Consider the following 17697-nt stretch of genomic DNA (forward strand, 5'->3'; position numbering starts at 1 on the left):
CCTAGAAGATGTGAAAAATGAAATTTTTAATTCTCCTTTGGATAGAAATTTAGTTTTTGGTCCATCTGGCTGCAGAGATTATCAAAAAGTATGATAGCGGGTAAGATGATACAGGAAGCTCTCAGATTTTTCAGCCCTGTTTTACAAATTTTCTAAGGAATTCTCTATCCCCACTTCCAGTTTTCTCAAGAAATAAAACACATAGTCTCAGCAAAATGCTTGTAAACAGATATAAAACAGTGGCAAGGAGATTCTAAAAAGAAGACAGGACCACTCCCCCTACAATCAAAGGGCATTCTAATAAATCAGAATGACTATTTAGGGGAGCATGCCCCCTCCACACACACACACACACACACACACACACACACACACACACACACACACACACACACACACCATTGCAGTCCCTTTTCCTTGCCAGAAAGTCTGAATCTCCAGTTTTCTCTTTGGCAACAGATAGTTTCAGACAAGTGGGTTCTGAAGATCATTCAGGAAGGCTACAGATGGCACCGGGAGGAAATTCCTCCATATCCCCCCATCTTTCAACATATGCTGTCTCAGGGAGTAATAGAGCCAGTTCCTCCTTCCCAGTTTGTGAAATATTTTTCTTCAACAATGTTCTTGGTACCATAGAAAGAAAATGCCTGGAGACCAATTCCAGATCTTTCTTTCGTAAATCAATTTGTGATAATGCTGTCACTTTAAAACCCGTTACCTCATCTTCCTCATTTAAGTCTTCTGGTTACATTAGATTTAAAATATGATTATCATTACATCCCAGTTTATTCAGATTTCAGATGTTTAAGGTTTTGTGTATCTGGTTCACATTAGAATTCTTGTGATACTCCTGGCAAGACTTAACGTGAGAAAGATAAAATGGTATATCTTGGTCCCAGCACTAACACCCCTTATCTTTTAAAATCCCAGTTTTGGGATTTGTCAGAAGAGAAATCACTTGACAGAGACAGCAAAGATCCCTAAATTGTTAACCCCCCACCCCACCCCCTCCTTAAAGCATTCAGTCCCTACAGATGCTTCAGACTTTGCTTTGGGAGCAGTTTCAGGAGGGGTAAAATGTGAGGTGTTTGGGACACCAGAGACAGATGCAAGCACATAAATATAAAAGAGATGCTTGCTCGGATTGAAACACTCAGTTTTCTGAATCATCTTTGGTCGTCTTTATCTCTTCAAGTTGTTACAGAAAGTACCACAATCATTGGTGCAGCAACAAGCAAGGGGGAACCAGGTCTTACCCTCATTGCAGACTAGCCATGTTAGCTTGGGATATAGCTTTACAGCACAGTCTCACTCTACAGGCATCCTACATCCCATCAGAGCAAAATTGTGTGGCAGACAAGCCGAGCAGGACAAAGGCAGACTGTCGTAAATGGAAACTAGATTGGTGATTCTTCTAAGATTTTATTCATCTGTGGGGAATGCCTCAAGTAAATCCATTTGCCTCTTTGAACAAATAGCTGGCAATATTCTGCACTAGGAATCCATGCAAGAAGACCTGGAAGATAGATGCCTTTTCTTGGACAGGAATGTTCCTTCCCCCCTTTGTACTGATATCCAGGGTACTTTTGAAGATTCATAAGGAGTCCCCTAGGATCATTGTGGTGACTCTCTTCTGGCCCAGGCAACAGTGGTTCTTCATTCTTTTGGAAATGGCCAGAGGCAATTACCACATGCTTTTTCACAAAATAGATCTAGTCACACAAGAACGGGAATGCTTGATACAACCCATCCTCTGTCTGGATGATAGGGCCTTAATTCCCTTTAGGCACCTGTTTAATGAGGACATTCAGTACATATTAACGGAGACAAGAAAACCTGATGCTAGAAAATCATATATTAGGAAATGGAAAAGATTTTCTAGTTTGTGCCAGTAGCATAACCAGGCCCCGTTCAGGGCTAGTATTTTTCTGGTTTTACAATATTTGTGTGAGTTACTATCCTAAGACTTTTCTTATTCCATCAAGGTTAATTTGTCAACTATTTCAGCATGTCTGCCCATAGATCCTCCTCTTTCAATGCATTCTTATGTGAAAATGTTTTTGAAAGGGGTTTTGCATAAGAGACCTCCAAGAAAACTGGTGGCTCCTCCTTAGGAATCTTAATTTTATATTAGAGGAGCTAACACTTGATTGATTAGACCATGCAGTGGTGCAGCGGTAGTGTTGTTGCCTCACAGCAAGAGGATCTCTGGTTAGATTTTCAGTTGGAGGGCCTTCTGTCCGGAGTCTGCATGTCCTCCCTGCATTTGTGTGGGTTTTCTCCAGGTATTCCGGTTTCCTCCCACGTTGTAAAGACATGCGTCTGGAGCGTATCTCCCCAGCCTACACTGAAATGTCAGACTTTCCCTATAAACAAATGTTAAATAATAAAATAAAATAAATAAATAATTCTGAACCAGCTCATCAAACTGACTTGATGTTCTCAAAATGGAAAACTGTTTTATTGATTGCTGTAAGCTCTGCAAGAAGAGTATCTGAGTTGCAAGCTCTTATGGTGAGTCAGCCCTATCTCATTTTCCACACAAGGTTTCTCTGAGATCTAATCCATCTTTTATCCCTAAAGTGGTATCCCAGTTTACTTTAAGCCAAGCTATCCACCTCCTTGTTAAGTAAGATAGGAGTTTCCATACCTTGGATGTCCATAAACGATTAACTTGATTCAGCTCAATTGTTCAATTCTTGTGAAGTTAAGAAGAATTGATAACCAGTGTGTAAACAGACTATTTCCAAATGGTTGTCCCAGGCTATTACTTTTTGTTATTCTCACCATAGCAAAACTATTACAGGCAGAGTCAAAGCTCACTCTACCAGGGCCTTGGCTTCGTCTGTGGCTTTTTGAAAAGGTTTGGATTCTAGAAGTATTCTAGAATCAGCAACTCAGTCCTCTGTACATACCTTTACAAACTAGAAACTTGCTTCACTCTGTAGGTCTAGTTTAGGCTTTGCTAGGACCATTCTGCAGGGGCTCCTGAACCCTTGCCCTTTAACTTCCCAAATGTTGTAAGTTAGGGTAGAGTAATCAACCCATACAGCTAAGGCTATTACAGCAATGATAAATATGACAAACATAGTACAGTTGTGTATGTAATCTCACCATAACAGTAGCTGGTCGAATGATCATTGCTGCAGTAATAACTTCCTCCATCCCCTTTGTTTTTTTGAATATGTTATTTTGCCAGAGTGTGTATATATTTATATATCTTACCTCTAGCTATATCCTCCCAAGTCTCAGCCTCTGTTTCTGAGTTAGCACTCATATCTTAAATCTAATGTTGTTAGTTTTCATTGATTTCTCAACTGTTGGGTTTGGATCCAAATGTCAGCCATTATTTTCAGCTCGTGGCCACTAACAAACTCTTCAACTTGTCCCTTGCCCATAATGCTCTATCCCCTAACATACGTCAGATCGCTTTTGCCGCCTTTGCGTTAGGACATGGTCACTGTGAGCTGTCAAGCTGAGTGCAGTTTTTTCAGAGATCCAATTTTATTGTATTTACCCTTTTTATATATTTATATCCATTCATATATATTATTTATTTTATTGCAGTTTCCACCTTATCTCCCTTTCCTACACTTTTATGTATTTCTTATTGCCATAATTGGCAAACCTTTATTTTCATTTTACACACTTTGTGTGTATTCTTGATACCATTGTTGGTATCTCTATCTCTCTTTTTCTTTATCTAAATACAAAAAAAAAAAGTTTCTTTGTTATTTTTCCTGATATGTTGGATTGTTAATAATGTCTGAAAGGCCATCAAGATTCAAAAAATGTCAGAAATGCAGTCATAAATTACCTCTTTCTGACTGACACTCCTTATGCATATGTTGTCTAGGCTCAGAACATCTTCAGATGGATTACAAAATTTACAAGTCCTTTAATCCTCAGGATATCGCTGATAGGAAGAACAGACTAATTTTAAAAGGTTTACTTCCTTCCTCATTCTCTGAAGCTGTATATGGGGCTGAATCCCCCAAACCTAAACAAAACGAGTTTTCTGGTAAACATTTGGGTCCATCTTGATCCTCAACCCCATCCTCAGATCTGATGATGGAACCTGCTATAAAAAACTCAAGAAATCGGATCTGATTCCTGCTTCTTTCCTAAAGCTGGCGTTGGAAGGTAAATCCGCTTCCTGTGATCTTATTCTTTCAGATCTGAGGCTGCTACTTAGCACCCGTTACTCCTCCACCATACATCCGATACCCTCTTGGGTAACATTTCCTTTTTTGAATCCCGTCGACACTCCAGGTCTCCTCCATAACATCATCTCATTCTTCCAGACGCCTGACTGAGGCTGATTGGATAGAATGATGAGGAAGTTTCTCTCCGTACAGATTCAGATGGGAGTTCTTCTGGCTCCTATCCCTTTGGGTCAGAAAGCCCTTGCTAGTACTACACCACCAATCTTGGCTCCTTCTGCAATACAATTTTTCATTTTGGAGCCCTTGGATCCAAGTCACCTGGGACAGTCTGGATGGGATCCGAAGATCATAGTATCTTTAGATCCGAAGCTTTCTCTGAGGACATTGGCTGTGAGTGCTTCAGAGCTGGAGGACTCTCAGAGCTGAAGTGTCCCTGTCGGATACGAGGTGTTAAGAGTCAACTCTGAAGCTGTCTGAACCATCTCTGCCCATCAGAGCTTCAGCATTGGGTAGCTCGCCTCTTACCACTGCCTCGTGTGGTTTGCCTTCAGGGCAGGGGGAGCCAATGGGATGGAAGCTTGGCTTCTTGACTCCATTGACTTCCTTCTCCCTGGGGCATTCTGCCTTTGAGGTGGTGGAGATATAATTCTCTGCTTCTGCAGGACAGACGGTCCCCCTCCTCAGATCTCCCCTCTGGATCCTGTATGTCTCTGTGCCTTGAGCCCCATCATTCCACTCCACAGGTACAGTCAGCCTAACGTCTCCAGGCTACCCACCTGGGTATTACTTCCGATAGTTCTCTAGAACACCCCACCAAAGAAATCCGTAGAAAGAGGAAGTGCAAGAGGAAGCACGTAGACCCCCCCCCCCCCAGGAATCCGTCACTGAAGATACCAATTTTGATGACAGTGAAGGGTCCCCAAGATCGCCACCCAAAGACGTCTCATTTGGAGACATCCTAGAGATCCTTAAGCAGAGAGGTGGTTGGTCTACCGATAACTGTTCCAAAGACAAATTAGTATTCCTGGAGGCGTTTGGGTCTAGCCCATCTACCTCCTGGGTGACTCCACCCACTGGCGAGCTTATTAACTTGAGCTCTAAGTGGGAGTGGAAGGAACTGGAGACAGTTGAGCCAGTCTCCAAAACACCAGATCAGATTTTGGCACCACCTGCACTAAGGGAGTTTTGGAGTAAGGGAGTACCCATAGATGCCACGGTCCTGGCGGCGGCCACCAAGAAAGAACTCTCAGAGCAGAGTTTTCTGTCCATCTCCCTAACAGAGAGTCAAGGGCGTTGAACAGAATTGGGAAGCATGTGTATGCTTCAGCGACCTTTACACTCAGATCATAGGTTCATAGGTTTATACTAGGCTATCTGCCCTAAGGCATTTATAAGCCTAGCCCAAATTTTTGTGGCTTACGCCACCCCTTATATGAAAAAATACTGTGCCCATTAGTTTGTTGTGCCTCTGTCCAGCAGTGACACAGAGATGATTCCCGGGGTAAACCTACGATCTCCCATCCACAGGTCTAGATTTCTCTTGAACAGAGTCAGCGAGGTGCTCTGCCTTCAGCGAGGTGCTCTGCCTGAGATCACTGAATTATCTGGCCCACTTTACAGGATTACAGAGGGATCTGATTAAGGAACTTCCATATTTCCTCTCTGGGACCAGTACTTCTGAGGCTCAATCTTCTGAGGCTCAATCTTCTGTGGCCTCACAGTTGGCTACCCAGCTATTGATCACAAACCTGTCCATGGGGTTTATGTCCTATGTGGCTGAAGGTACCTCGAGGGCGGCAGGTTCAGGCATATCCATTAGGAGGCTTGCTTGGATGTACTTGTGTCACTTCGCAGAGCCCTTCAAGTCCTCTTTCGTCACTGCACCTTTTGATGGAAGTTCTTTGTTTAGCCCTTAAGAAAAGGACACACTGTTCAGTTGTGAGCAAGATGGGATGACTGTGTCTGTAGTAGGAGTATGTTTTTCAACCCCTCAAAGGACCCTTTCCAAGAATCAATGAGGAGGTCAGAAAATGTGGTTCAGAAAGTCCCAAGGTCCTTTCCAATATTCCCATGGAAATAGTTACCCCAGGGGCGGGGAGGGGGGACTTGAATGGAAGACGCCGTCCACATGGCAGAGGAGGCCCACAGATCCAGGGTTCCGGAGATTCCTTCTCTGACAGACCTACCAGTGCTTCTGAAATGAGGCCAGATTGTCCACCTCTGGAGGCAATCAGGGGTCATTTATCACTGCACCAGAGAGCCTGGCTAAACATTACAAAAGATACATGAGTGCAGAGAATTATTTCCAACATTACAAAAGATACATGAGTGCAGAGAATTATTTCCAGAGGTTATATAATTGCCTTTTCTCTACCACTTCCACCTCTATGCAAAATTTCCAATGTTCCACCCATTCAGAGGAAAGCAGCAGCCCTAGAAATACAAATGCTGCTAGAAAAAAAAGTGTTATCCAAGAGGTTCCACCAGACCAGGTAGAATCCAGACCTTACTCAAGATTCTTTTTAGTGCCAAAGAAAACGGGACTGGAGACCAATTTTGGATCATACTTGCACGACTGGCTCATTACCACCCTGACCAGGCATGTACTTATAAGTGCTCGAGACCAGGTACTCAGGACTTGCTCCTATCTGGGGATCACCATAAATTACAAGTCTCAGTTAGAACCATCTCAGACATTGGAGTTCATAGGAGCCCTTTTCAACACAGTATCCATGACAGCTTCTCTTCCTCTGTTAAGAGTACAGACTGTCACATTCCAGGTGAGGAAGATAATTCACAACTCCACAATCTCAGCCTGATTGATCCTACAAGCCTTGGGGTTAATGTCTGTGGCTGTAGTTTTAGTTCCAGTGGCAAGATTTCATATGTAGATTCTTCAGTGGATGTTAGCAACTCAGTGGTCCATTTTTCATCAGCATATGTCCATTCAGATAGGAATTATCCAGGCATGTAAAAGATACCTTTGGTGGTGGATTCGTTCAGATTAGGTTCTACAAGGCCATCCTTTCACTCTTCCTCAACCCAAGAACATAGTGCTCATGGATGCATCCCAGATTGATTGGGGGGCACTTCCTAGGAAAAACAGTCCAAGGCACATGGTCCTCCGAAGAGGCCAGTTTGCATATCAGTGTCCTGGAAATGAGAGCAGTGCTGTTAGCTTTGCAGGTCTTCCAAGACTCTCTCCCTTTTGGGACAGTTGCAGTTCAGACAGACAATATGTCGGTGGTTTGGTATGTCAACAAGTAAGGAGGAACCAGATCTTACCTCTTGTTTTGAGAAGCTCTCAGAGTTTGGCAGTGGGAGATGTCATCCAACAGATTTTTGATAGCAACGCACATTCCGGAGAAATCCACCATGATAGTGGACAACTTGAGCAGGTCCATTTTACTACCTTATGAGTGGTTTTTCAACAAGAATGTGGTGGAAATGATTTTTCATCAGTAAGGCCAGCCATGCTGTAACCTATTTGTGTCTCCCGTAAACAAGTGCAGCAGGTTCTTTGCCCTAATCCCCCTGCTGGGGGAGTCACCGAGAGATGCTCTCCTACACGATTGCCCCCCTCCTTCCCGGTCTCCTCTATGCTTATTCCCCCAATTCCTTTAATCCCCAAATTTCTGCAGAAAGCATCCAGGTTGAAGAGCAAAGTCATCCTCATTGCCTCTTACTGGCCACGACAAATTTGGTTCGCTTTCCTTTGGCCTCATCTAATCTAACCTTCTTGGAGTCTGGATCCAAGTCCAGACCTTTTATCTCCCCTGACAGGCATGATTCATCTGGCACAAACACTGTCCCTTCACAGTATCAAATCAACAACAATACCCTAAGTACCCATGAAGTGGTAAGGTATCTGGGATCACAAGTTGACTGTGACCTTAACTTCGGCCACCATGTGTCTACTGTAGTAAAGAAGGCTTCTTTCTACATAGCACACTTAATTAATAAAGGCATCACATTGAGAGCAAAGGAGGTTATAACCCCTATATATTTGGCACTAATCCGAGCCCATAATTGAGTATAATTCCTCGTTCTGCATGTACTGTACAAAGCACCTGCAGCAATTGGAGAGACGTCAGAGGTTTGTAACAAAAAAAATCAAGGGACTCCAGCACGCACCTTACACAGACCGACTAACATTCCTGTCTCTATAGAGTGCATCACATAGACTTCTTGGGGGAGACTTATGCCTGGCTTGCACAGCAATCTCAGACCCAAACTAATGAACCTGCTGCATATCTGTAAATTAAACAGAATTAAAGCTACCTATTCCAGGCACCAAAATATGGCCTGCGACTTAAATAGTACATGCTGGAGAGACAGATTTGTCTCCCAGTGACTGCCACGTCTTTGGAATAGGCTACCAATTCATGTGAAACAGAGCACCTGTATGACACTGTTCAAGAGGAACCTGGACGAGTGGATGGGGCACTATAAATTCTTAAAGGGGATACCTCCTAAAATCCTCCTGGACATGGGCAGTCATTACTAAATGCAATCTTGGGTACTGACTAGCATTTCTATGTGGGATGAAACGGCTAGGCTTGAAATGACCTCCAGGTTGATAGCCTAGTAATCCTCTATGATCCTGTGATCTCCTATGGTCCTATGACATTTCAAACCTAAAACTGACTGCATGGTTTCTTCATTTCAATTGATAGTTAGACAACATATGCTCTCCTCCTTTGTTAATCATATAATTTTGTCTTCCCACAAAGCTTCCACAAGGAAGCTTTACAGAAGTAAATGGAAGAGGTTTTTGTTTTGGTGCATCAGAAACATATTGACCTTCTTACAGCACCAGTACATAGTGTATTTGAATTTTTAGCAACAATTTTCAAAGAAGGAGACAGTTCCTTAACTATTTGGGCATAGCTAGCTGCCTTTTCTAATTTTCATGTTGGGATTGAAAATTCCTCCTTGGCTTCATCTAAACTTTGTAAAGCCTTTTTGAGAGGAACTCTTCTTTTGAGACCCCCTTATAAAGATCCATCTCTGCCATGTGATTTAAATTTGGTACTCAGTCTCATACAAACTACTCAGAAGTGACCTGTGTTTGGCATACAAGGCCATTTCAGACCCAGCCTTGATGGAGTTGCTGCATATTCGTAAGACCAACTCCAGTCGCTCAACCCCGCATGCAAGACCTTAACCTGGTCTGTGACATCAACAGAACTTGTTAGTGGGATAGATTTGTGTCCCAAAGGCTCTCCATCTGTGGAATAGACTATTTCTCCATGTCAAGCAGAGTTCCTCTCTAGCCTTCTTTAAGAAGAACCTGGACGACTGAATGGGAAACAGAAAATATACCCCTGGGATCCCACTTGTGTTCCTGCTGGACAGGGGAAACAGGTGCTGACTTTGAGGGAACATGGACAAAATTCTTGGCTAGGCTTATAAGGGCCTCCAGGCCAATAGCCTAGAATCATCCTATGAACCTATGGTATTACAGTCCTTAATTCATTCACCTTCTGAACCAGCAGCTAAATGTGAGTTAAGATTTTTGACTTGGAAAACTATAATTTTGGTAGCCATCACTTCTGCTGGAACATCATGGTGAGCACATAGCTTTTTCTTTTAGGAAGCTCAGCTTGAGCTATCTAATGGTTTAAGCATAGAAGGTGCTCTGAAGCTTTGGAAGTTGGCCATCTGTTATATTTATGGCAGGATATAATCCATGTAGCTAAGACTACTGCAGCAATGATTATTCAAAAATCTATTGCTATGTTAAGTTCACTTGCACAACTGTACTTTCTCCCTTCTTTGTAATCTGGGGCTTACCTCTCAACTGTCCAGATTTGTGGCTCATATTTTTGATCTGTTCCACATAAAATTTGTGGTTTTCTGGAAATCAGTGGGATGATCTGAGAATTGAAGTCACTAAATAATGACATACATTTGAGTTTCAGACTTCAAATCCTTCCGAAAATGTATATTAAAACAAACACTGTTACTCTAGCAACTTTCTAAGTTTATAAGAGGAATGTTTAAAATATGTCCCTATTTTTGGGCCTTTGTCCCTCCATTTTTGTCAGGCTTTGTCCAGATTTCTTGCACTAAGAGGTTGAGAGGTATGATCTGGTGTAATTGCCACCGATTTCCCCACAGACTGGATTTGCTCACACAAGACAAGTTTTTTTTTTTTTAAATACCCTAGCCTGAAAACTCTTCAGCTAACCATGTGGATGAAAGAATTTTGATACCTTTTAGGCACCTTTTTTTTCTGAGAGCATACAGCAGATGCTATAGGAGTTGAAAATCATGATGCTAATCATGTACAGTAGATATAAAAAGTGTGCACACCCCTGTCAAAATGCCAGGTTTTTGTGATATAAAAAATGAGACCACAATAAATCATTTCAAAACTTTTCCCACCTTTAATGTGACCTATAACCTGTACAATTCAATTGAAAAACAAACAAATCTGTTAGGGAAAAAATATAAAAATAAAAAACGCACAATAAGCTGGTCGCATAAATGTGCACACCCATAAACTAATACTTTGTTGAAGCACCTTTTGATTTAATTAAAGCATTCAGTCTTCTTGGGTACACACCTGCCATCAATTAAAGAGACTCTGATTAACCCCAAATAAAGTTCAGCTGTCCTAGTGGGATTTTCCTGACATTTACTCACTTGCCTGCTACAGCAAAAGCCATGGTTCAAAGAGAGCTTACAAAGCATCCAAGGGATCTCATTGTTGAAAAGTATCAGTCAGGAGAAGGGTATAAAAAATTTTCCACAGCATTGGATATACCATGGAACACAGTGAAGACAGTCACCAAAAAGTGGAGAAAATATGGGACAATAGTGACGTTGCAAAGAACTGGACGTGCCTCCAAAATTGATGAAAAGACAAGACACAAAACTGGTTAGGGAGGCTGCCAAGAGACCTACAGTGACACTGAAGGAGCTGCAGGAATTTCTGGCAAGTACTGGTTATGTATTACATGTGACAACAATCTCCCATATTCTCCATATGTCTGGACTGTGGGGTAGGGTTGCAAGACGGAAGTCTTTTCTTACACACAAAAGCATCCAGGCCCGGCTAAAATTTGCAAAACAATACATCAAGTCTCCCAAAAGCATATGGGAAAATGTGTTATGGTCTAATGAGACCACGGTTGAACTTTTTGGCCACAATTCCAAAAGGTGCATTTGGTGCAAAAACAACACTTCGCATCACCAAAAGAGCACCATCCCATTGGTGGTGGCAGTGTCATGCTTTGGGGTTGCTTTTCTTCAGCTGAAACTGGGGCTTTAGTCAAGGTGGAGGCAATTATGAACAGTTGCACATACCAGTCACTTTTGGCCCAAAACCTTCAGGCGTCTGGTAGAAAACTGAAGATGAAGAGGAATTTCACCTTTCAACACAACAATGACCCCAAACATACTTCCAGATCAACAAAAGAATTGCATCACCAGAAGAAAATTAAAGTTTTGGAATGGTCCAGCCAGAGCCCAGACCTAAATCTAATAGAAAATTTGTGGGATGACCTGAAGAGGGCTGTGCACAAGAGATGCCCTCGCAATCTGACAATTTGGAGCACTTTTGCAAGGAAAAGTGGGCAAATATTGCCAAGTCAAGATGTGCCATGCTGATAGACTCCTACCCAAGAAGACTGAATGCTGTAATTAAATCAAAAGGTGCTTCAACAAAGTATTAACTTAGGGGGTGTGCACACATATGCAACCAGCTTATTGTATTTTTTTTTTTATTTTTTTTATATTTTTTCCCCCTAACAGATTTGTTTTTAAATTGAATTGTACAGGTTATAGGTCACATTAAAGGTAGGAAAAGTTTTGAAATGATTTATTGTGGTCTCATTTTTTTTATATCATAAAAACTTGGCATTTTAACAGGGGTGTGTACACTTTTTATATCCACTGTATATGCAAGTATAAAGAATTTTCTAGTCAATGCCAGTCATAAAACTGGAACCATTTTCAGGCAAGGCTGCCTTTGCTTCTTGATTATTTTTTTGAAGTTAATGTCCTCTAGCCTTTTTCTTATTTCTCTATCAAGGTTCATTTGTCAGCAATTTCTACTTGTCTGCCTTTAGATCCCCCCTTTCTAACCATTCTCAAGTTAAATGTTTTTGAAAGGGTTTTGCATATCCGTCCACCTAGGAAATAAGTGACACAAGAGAGGCCCTCGCAATCTAACAATTTGGAGCACTTTTGCAAGGAAATACCTCACTCAGGTATTATAGAAAAACTCACCAGCCTGAACATAAACCCCTACGTCACAAGATGGGTTGCCAACTGGCTTACAGACAGAACTCACACGGTAAGAATAGCGGGCTCCAGGTCTGACTCTAAACCAGTCACAAGGGGTGTCCCGCAAGGCTCGGTTCTGGGACCCCCTAATGTTCGGCATATATTTCTCAGACGTACAGGCAAACACAGGAGGAATATGGCTAACCAAGTTCACCAATGACTGCAAACTGGGAGCCATAATTGACTCTCCGGCTGACACGGACATCCTCCAAAAAGGCTTTACTGAGACAGACACCTGTTGTCAAAGTCATGGCCTCAAGCTAAATGCCAAAAAATGCATAGTCATCCCGTTTGGGAAAAACAAAACACCCACGAATTACCACATAGGCGGCAGCCCCCTTAATACAGAAGAGGTAATAAGAGATCTGGAGACCCAGGTAGATAGTAATCTCTCCTTTAACAATCATATTGCCAAAGTAGTTAGGAAATCCTTCTGTGTGGCCTATCTAATTACTAAGGGGTTCGCATCTAGAAATAAAGAGGTTATAGTGCCCCTCTACTCGTCACTCATTAAACCCATCATAGAGTACAATGCCCCATTTGGTATGTACCTCACAAGACACTTCCAACAGCTTGAAAGATCACAAAAGCACCTCACCAAGAGGATTACTGGCCTCAATCATTTGTCCTATGCAGCCCGACTGAAAAAACTCCGACTGCACTCAGTGTCATATCGCTTACTCAGAGGTGATCTCTGCCTGACTTACAAAGCTATGTCCAACTCAGAATTGATGGACATTCTCCACCTAAAGAAATCCAAGTCACTGCGAGCCACGCACTCTAGTGAGCTAAACCTCGCCACAACAATAAATAGAACATGCTGGAGGGATAGATTCCTGTCACAGAGACTCCCCATGCTATGGAACAAAATTCCTAACTACATCAGGCAGAGCCCCTCACTAACACTCTTCAAGAGAAGCCTTGACGAGTGGATGGGTAACAGAAAATACACCCCTGGAATCACTTCATTGGCTCTGCTTGACAGAGGCTCACTTAATTAATCAATGAAGCGGCAAAAGCCGACACACTCTGGCTAGGCTTATAAATGCCCTCGGGCAGATAGCCTAGTACCTACCTATGAACCTCTGTAGGATCTTATCTTTCTGCTTGAAAGGCTCAGTCTTTTCCATTTGAACTAGCTCATCAGACTGAATTGACTTTCTTAACATGGAAAATTGCTTTACTTACTGCTCTGATTTCTGCTAACAAAGTAACTGAATTACAAACACATGATGAGTCAACCCTCATTTTTTCACAAGGACAGGTTTTCTTTGACAGCTAACCATTTTTTTATGCTTACATTGGACTCAGAGTTTACCTTGTGCCAAACTATTAATCTCCTGAACACAAGAGCAATAGAGAAAAAATTCTTCAAACTACCTAGCAAAACTCAAGCCATCGGGAAAGATGATAATCTGTTTGTCTGCTATGAAGTTAAGAAGAAAGGAAAGCTATTAAAGCAAACTATATCCAGATGGTTGTCTCATGCTATTTCCTTGTGCTATACGTACCATAATAATCAACTTCCAGGCAGGGTTAAGGCTCATTCCACAAGGGCTTTGGCTTTTTCACTGGCTTCCTGGAAAGGGATGGACTGGAAATATTCTAGAGGCAGCAACTTGGTCCTCTGTATGTAAATTTTCAAAGCACTACAAATTAGATTCATTTTCCAGGTCCAGAACAAGTTTTTTCTAGGACCATTCTCCATGTTTGCCTAAATTCTTAGTTTAATTTTCCTCGACTTCTTTGTTCTAAGCTGTGGTAATTCAGCAAAATAGTTAGGCAACTGCTACAGTGATCAAAATATTGAACATAAGTATACTTGTGCATGTAAACTTGCGTAACAGTAGATGTTCTAACAGATCACTTTGTAGTAGCTGCCTCTCCCTGCAGTCCCCTTATTTTGTTTGTTTTCCTTTGGTATTGTCAGGACGTGAATGTATAGACCCTTGTGCATATATTTTACCATTCAGTTTGTTTCCCCCCATTATACTTTCAGGGCCGTTGCCTCCCTTTTTCTAGGCAAAACAAGCTCTGATTGCTTTGGTGATTGGAGCTCCACTTGAGCTCCTGTCAGAGTGTGTGGAAGGTGTCCTCAAGCTTTGAAAGCTAGTTTCCACTGTTGTAGGACCCAAATAACTTAGGCTATTGCAACAGTGTTCTGTTAGAACATCTACTGTCATGGTAAGTTTACTTACACAACTGTACTTTCATGCCAAACAAGAGTGAAGGAGTGTCTGTCTGCATTTCCATCTTTGTAATGCACGCCATTATAGAGGTGTAAATGGCAGCATGCTTGAGATGTTTTAACAAATAAAATGTTTTTACTCTTGGAAGGCTGTGTAAGCCGAGGCGCTAAGTGTTTCATTAAATTCACTTACTTCTTGGATTGGTGGTCTTGGTGGTATTTTATTGTTTAGTCTATCGTTCCCTGGATTATGGTTGGTCCACCCTTATGAGAGGGATTACAGCTGCTTCTTCCATGCTTTAGAAACAAACCCAATGGCTAAATGTAATTGTCTTCCGTGATTCAGGGACAAACCCAGTAGCTAAACTTAAGTTAAACAGTACCCGCAGTGGTGGTGCTGCAGTAGTGTTGTCGCCTCACAGTAAGACGCTGTCCTGTTTGATTCTCAGCTAGAGCGTCTTCTGCGTGGAGACATGCGTGAATGGGCGTACCTTCGTTGAAGGTTGTGCATCAGGCCTGGCAAGCCGGTAAGTAAAAATCAACTGCCAATCATTAGCAGACCAGAGTTCCGCTGTGGCGACCCCTAACCGGGAAAAGCCGAAAGACACAAAGAGATTTTGCAAGGGCATGTTTAGCACTTTATTATACAGCCAGGTATGCTGTCTGGCCCCTATTCTTCTTGACTTTTGCAAGCACAGATAGGACGTGCTTCTTTATCCAGCATGTACTTGAACCTGTGGTCTATAGTTAGTGTGGGTCAAATGGGGCACCCTGACCCTGAACTGCTACCTTGTTATTGTCCTTACATTAGCACCTCCATGTACAAAGAGTCTTTGATGGCATTTACTGTTGTGCTAGTAAAGGACAGTACAAACAGCTATGTATGCCATTATCTGCCTGTTGTAGTCATTATTCTCAACTTCCATCTCTTAGTTAGGGCTTGGTTACAAACAGATGCTGTTGGGACTTGGTTTAGTTTCAGATTTACATACTAAATGAATTCTGATGTACTCATTTAGATAACACTAGATTCATGTAGCTTATGACTGCCTTCACTGTCTAGCATAACAAGAAGAAATTGTTGCTTCACTTTAGGGCTGAGAAACAGGTTTTGATGACTGCACATAGTAAGTAGAAGATGAAAATCAAAGGTGATGCTTTGACCTGCAGTCATCTTCAAAAATAACATAAAATTTGAAGTAAACAAGGTAATGATCAATAGACAGCCCACTTCATAATCTTTGTTTATTTTCAGGCTGTTTCTGAAGAAGACCCTAAATTAAAACATTAATTTTAACTTTTGTTTTCTATTTGCAGCATGTATTTATAATCCTTATCTGCATCATTTCACTGTATAATGCTGAGCTGTCCTGTGTTTCATGATCCAGAATCATATTGTAAAGAAATGCAGTTGGCACAAGGCCTTACATGGTATATGCTACTTTCATGAATCTGACTATTTGAAATATTCAGTATTTACTAAATATACATTTTATTTGTATTTGTTGCAATATTTTAAAAACAATAAAACCTGAAGCAACTGCAGTATAAGATATGTCGTATCAGCGCAGTGGTGCAATGTGTAATGTTGTTGCCTCACAGCAAGAGGTTCTCCAGTTCGATTCTTGGCTGGGGTGCCTTCTGTGTGAAGTCTGCATGTCCTCCCTGCGTTTGTGTGACTTTTCTTTGGGTACTCTGATTTCTTCCCACATTCCAAAGACATGCACATGGAGCATTTCCCCCCGGGTCTCTGCTGAAAATAGGCAGTGCCATAGTCGGACTTTCCCAGTCAAGAAATGCTAAATAAACAAAATATCATGATGGACCAAACTACTGTTGATTTTTTTTGTGTGTTTTATGTACATTTCTGGAGAAACTCATGTACAGATCATAAGATAAGAATATTGTGTTAAAAGTAAAAAAAAATAATCAGTTATCAAAAAATTGCATAGTTTCAAGTAAAAGCTCACATCCCAAGGGAGAAAAATGTCCATTATGAACATCTGTACTTGGGCGGAGATGCATAATTTTCCAATGCTATTCATGAAAAGAGGTATCATTTCCATTAATGTTTTAAAAACACTGCGAAATGTAACATCTTGAGATGTAAAAGTGCCACTAATACATTTTTGAGATGTTGATTATTCTTTCCTTTTGTTTTGGTTTTTACAAAAGGAAGATTTGGTGGCTTTCACTCTGTATAAAAATAAACAAATTGCGTCCAGTAAATGCACTTAATAGTACATTTACAGAAATGTTGAAAGCACAGTCTTTATTTTTTAGCTTCTATATTTCAGTAGATATTGACATGTGTTTGCAGCTTGGTTATTGTGTGCTAATTTTGCCTAGAAAAGTCTAACAATATACCTTTAACAGCATGCAGGAAGCAACGCATCTAACTCCTACTGTGTATTGAAAGAGTTAACAAGTTAAGAAGGCAGCAAACCGGATACAGTATTGAGCGGCAGGAGCTGAAGCACTGTGAGGATAACCAGGGAAGTTCTGAACCCTGCTGAAAAATTAAGAGGCACCACAGTATCCAACTGTCATCTGCATTAATAAAGCTTTCTTTCTTTTGAGGTAAATATGCTATGTTTGATGGCTGTGCTCAGCTGCTTCTAACTGTGATCATAAGGAAGGAAGAGAGGGAGGCCCAAACTGTAAAGCGACCTTTCACGTTCCTGTTTAAGCACAAGCACAATTCATTTGCAGTTTTTAACAAAAGCAGAAGTCAAAATACTTCTTAGTATAAACATCTAATATGTTTCTGTTTCAGAATCACTCTTAGCCTTTACCATCCTGCTAGATGTCAGTATATTTGAAATGTAGCCTGTACTGTTGTTTGTGTAATTTCCTCTGCTTCTCGTAACAGTATCTCAAACCCCTCCAACTGGTAATGTCTGTCAGAAAGCCTCAACTAGTGCTTTTCTCATTTGTTGATTTTAAATTCTTAAGTAAGTAAAACATTGGTAATGAGAACACAGTTTGTAATGTTTCTGTTTGAAAAGCTGTGTAACTTCTATAAAACATGTTTCCCGATGGGCAAAG

General features: G+C 41.4%; 1 protein-coding gene across 3 annotated transcripts in view; it reads left to right on the plus strand.

The window, feature by feature from the left end:
• Nucleotides 1-17697, plus strand: part of LOC122795588 (apolipoprotein L3-like) — a 353437-nt gene that overhangs the window by 260541 nt on the left and 75199 nt on the right. For all 3 annotated transcript variants that reach the window (XM_044063839.1, XM_044063840.1, XM_044063838.1), the window contains exon 2: nt 17026-17229. The gene's annotated coding sequence lies outside the window, so the exon portion shown is untranslated. The remainder of the gene's footprint in view (nt 1-17025; nt 17230-17697) is intronic.

This window comes from Protopterus annectens, chromosome 2.part2, assembly GCF_019279795.1.
Source record: "Protopterus annectens isolate FY-2018-M chromosome 2.part2, PAN1.0, whole genome shotgun sequence".
NCBI classification, from domain to species: domain Eukaryota; kingdom Metazoa; phylum Chordata; order Ceratodontiformes; family Protopteridae; genus Protopterus; species Protopterus annectens.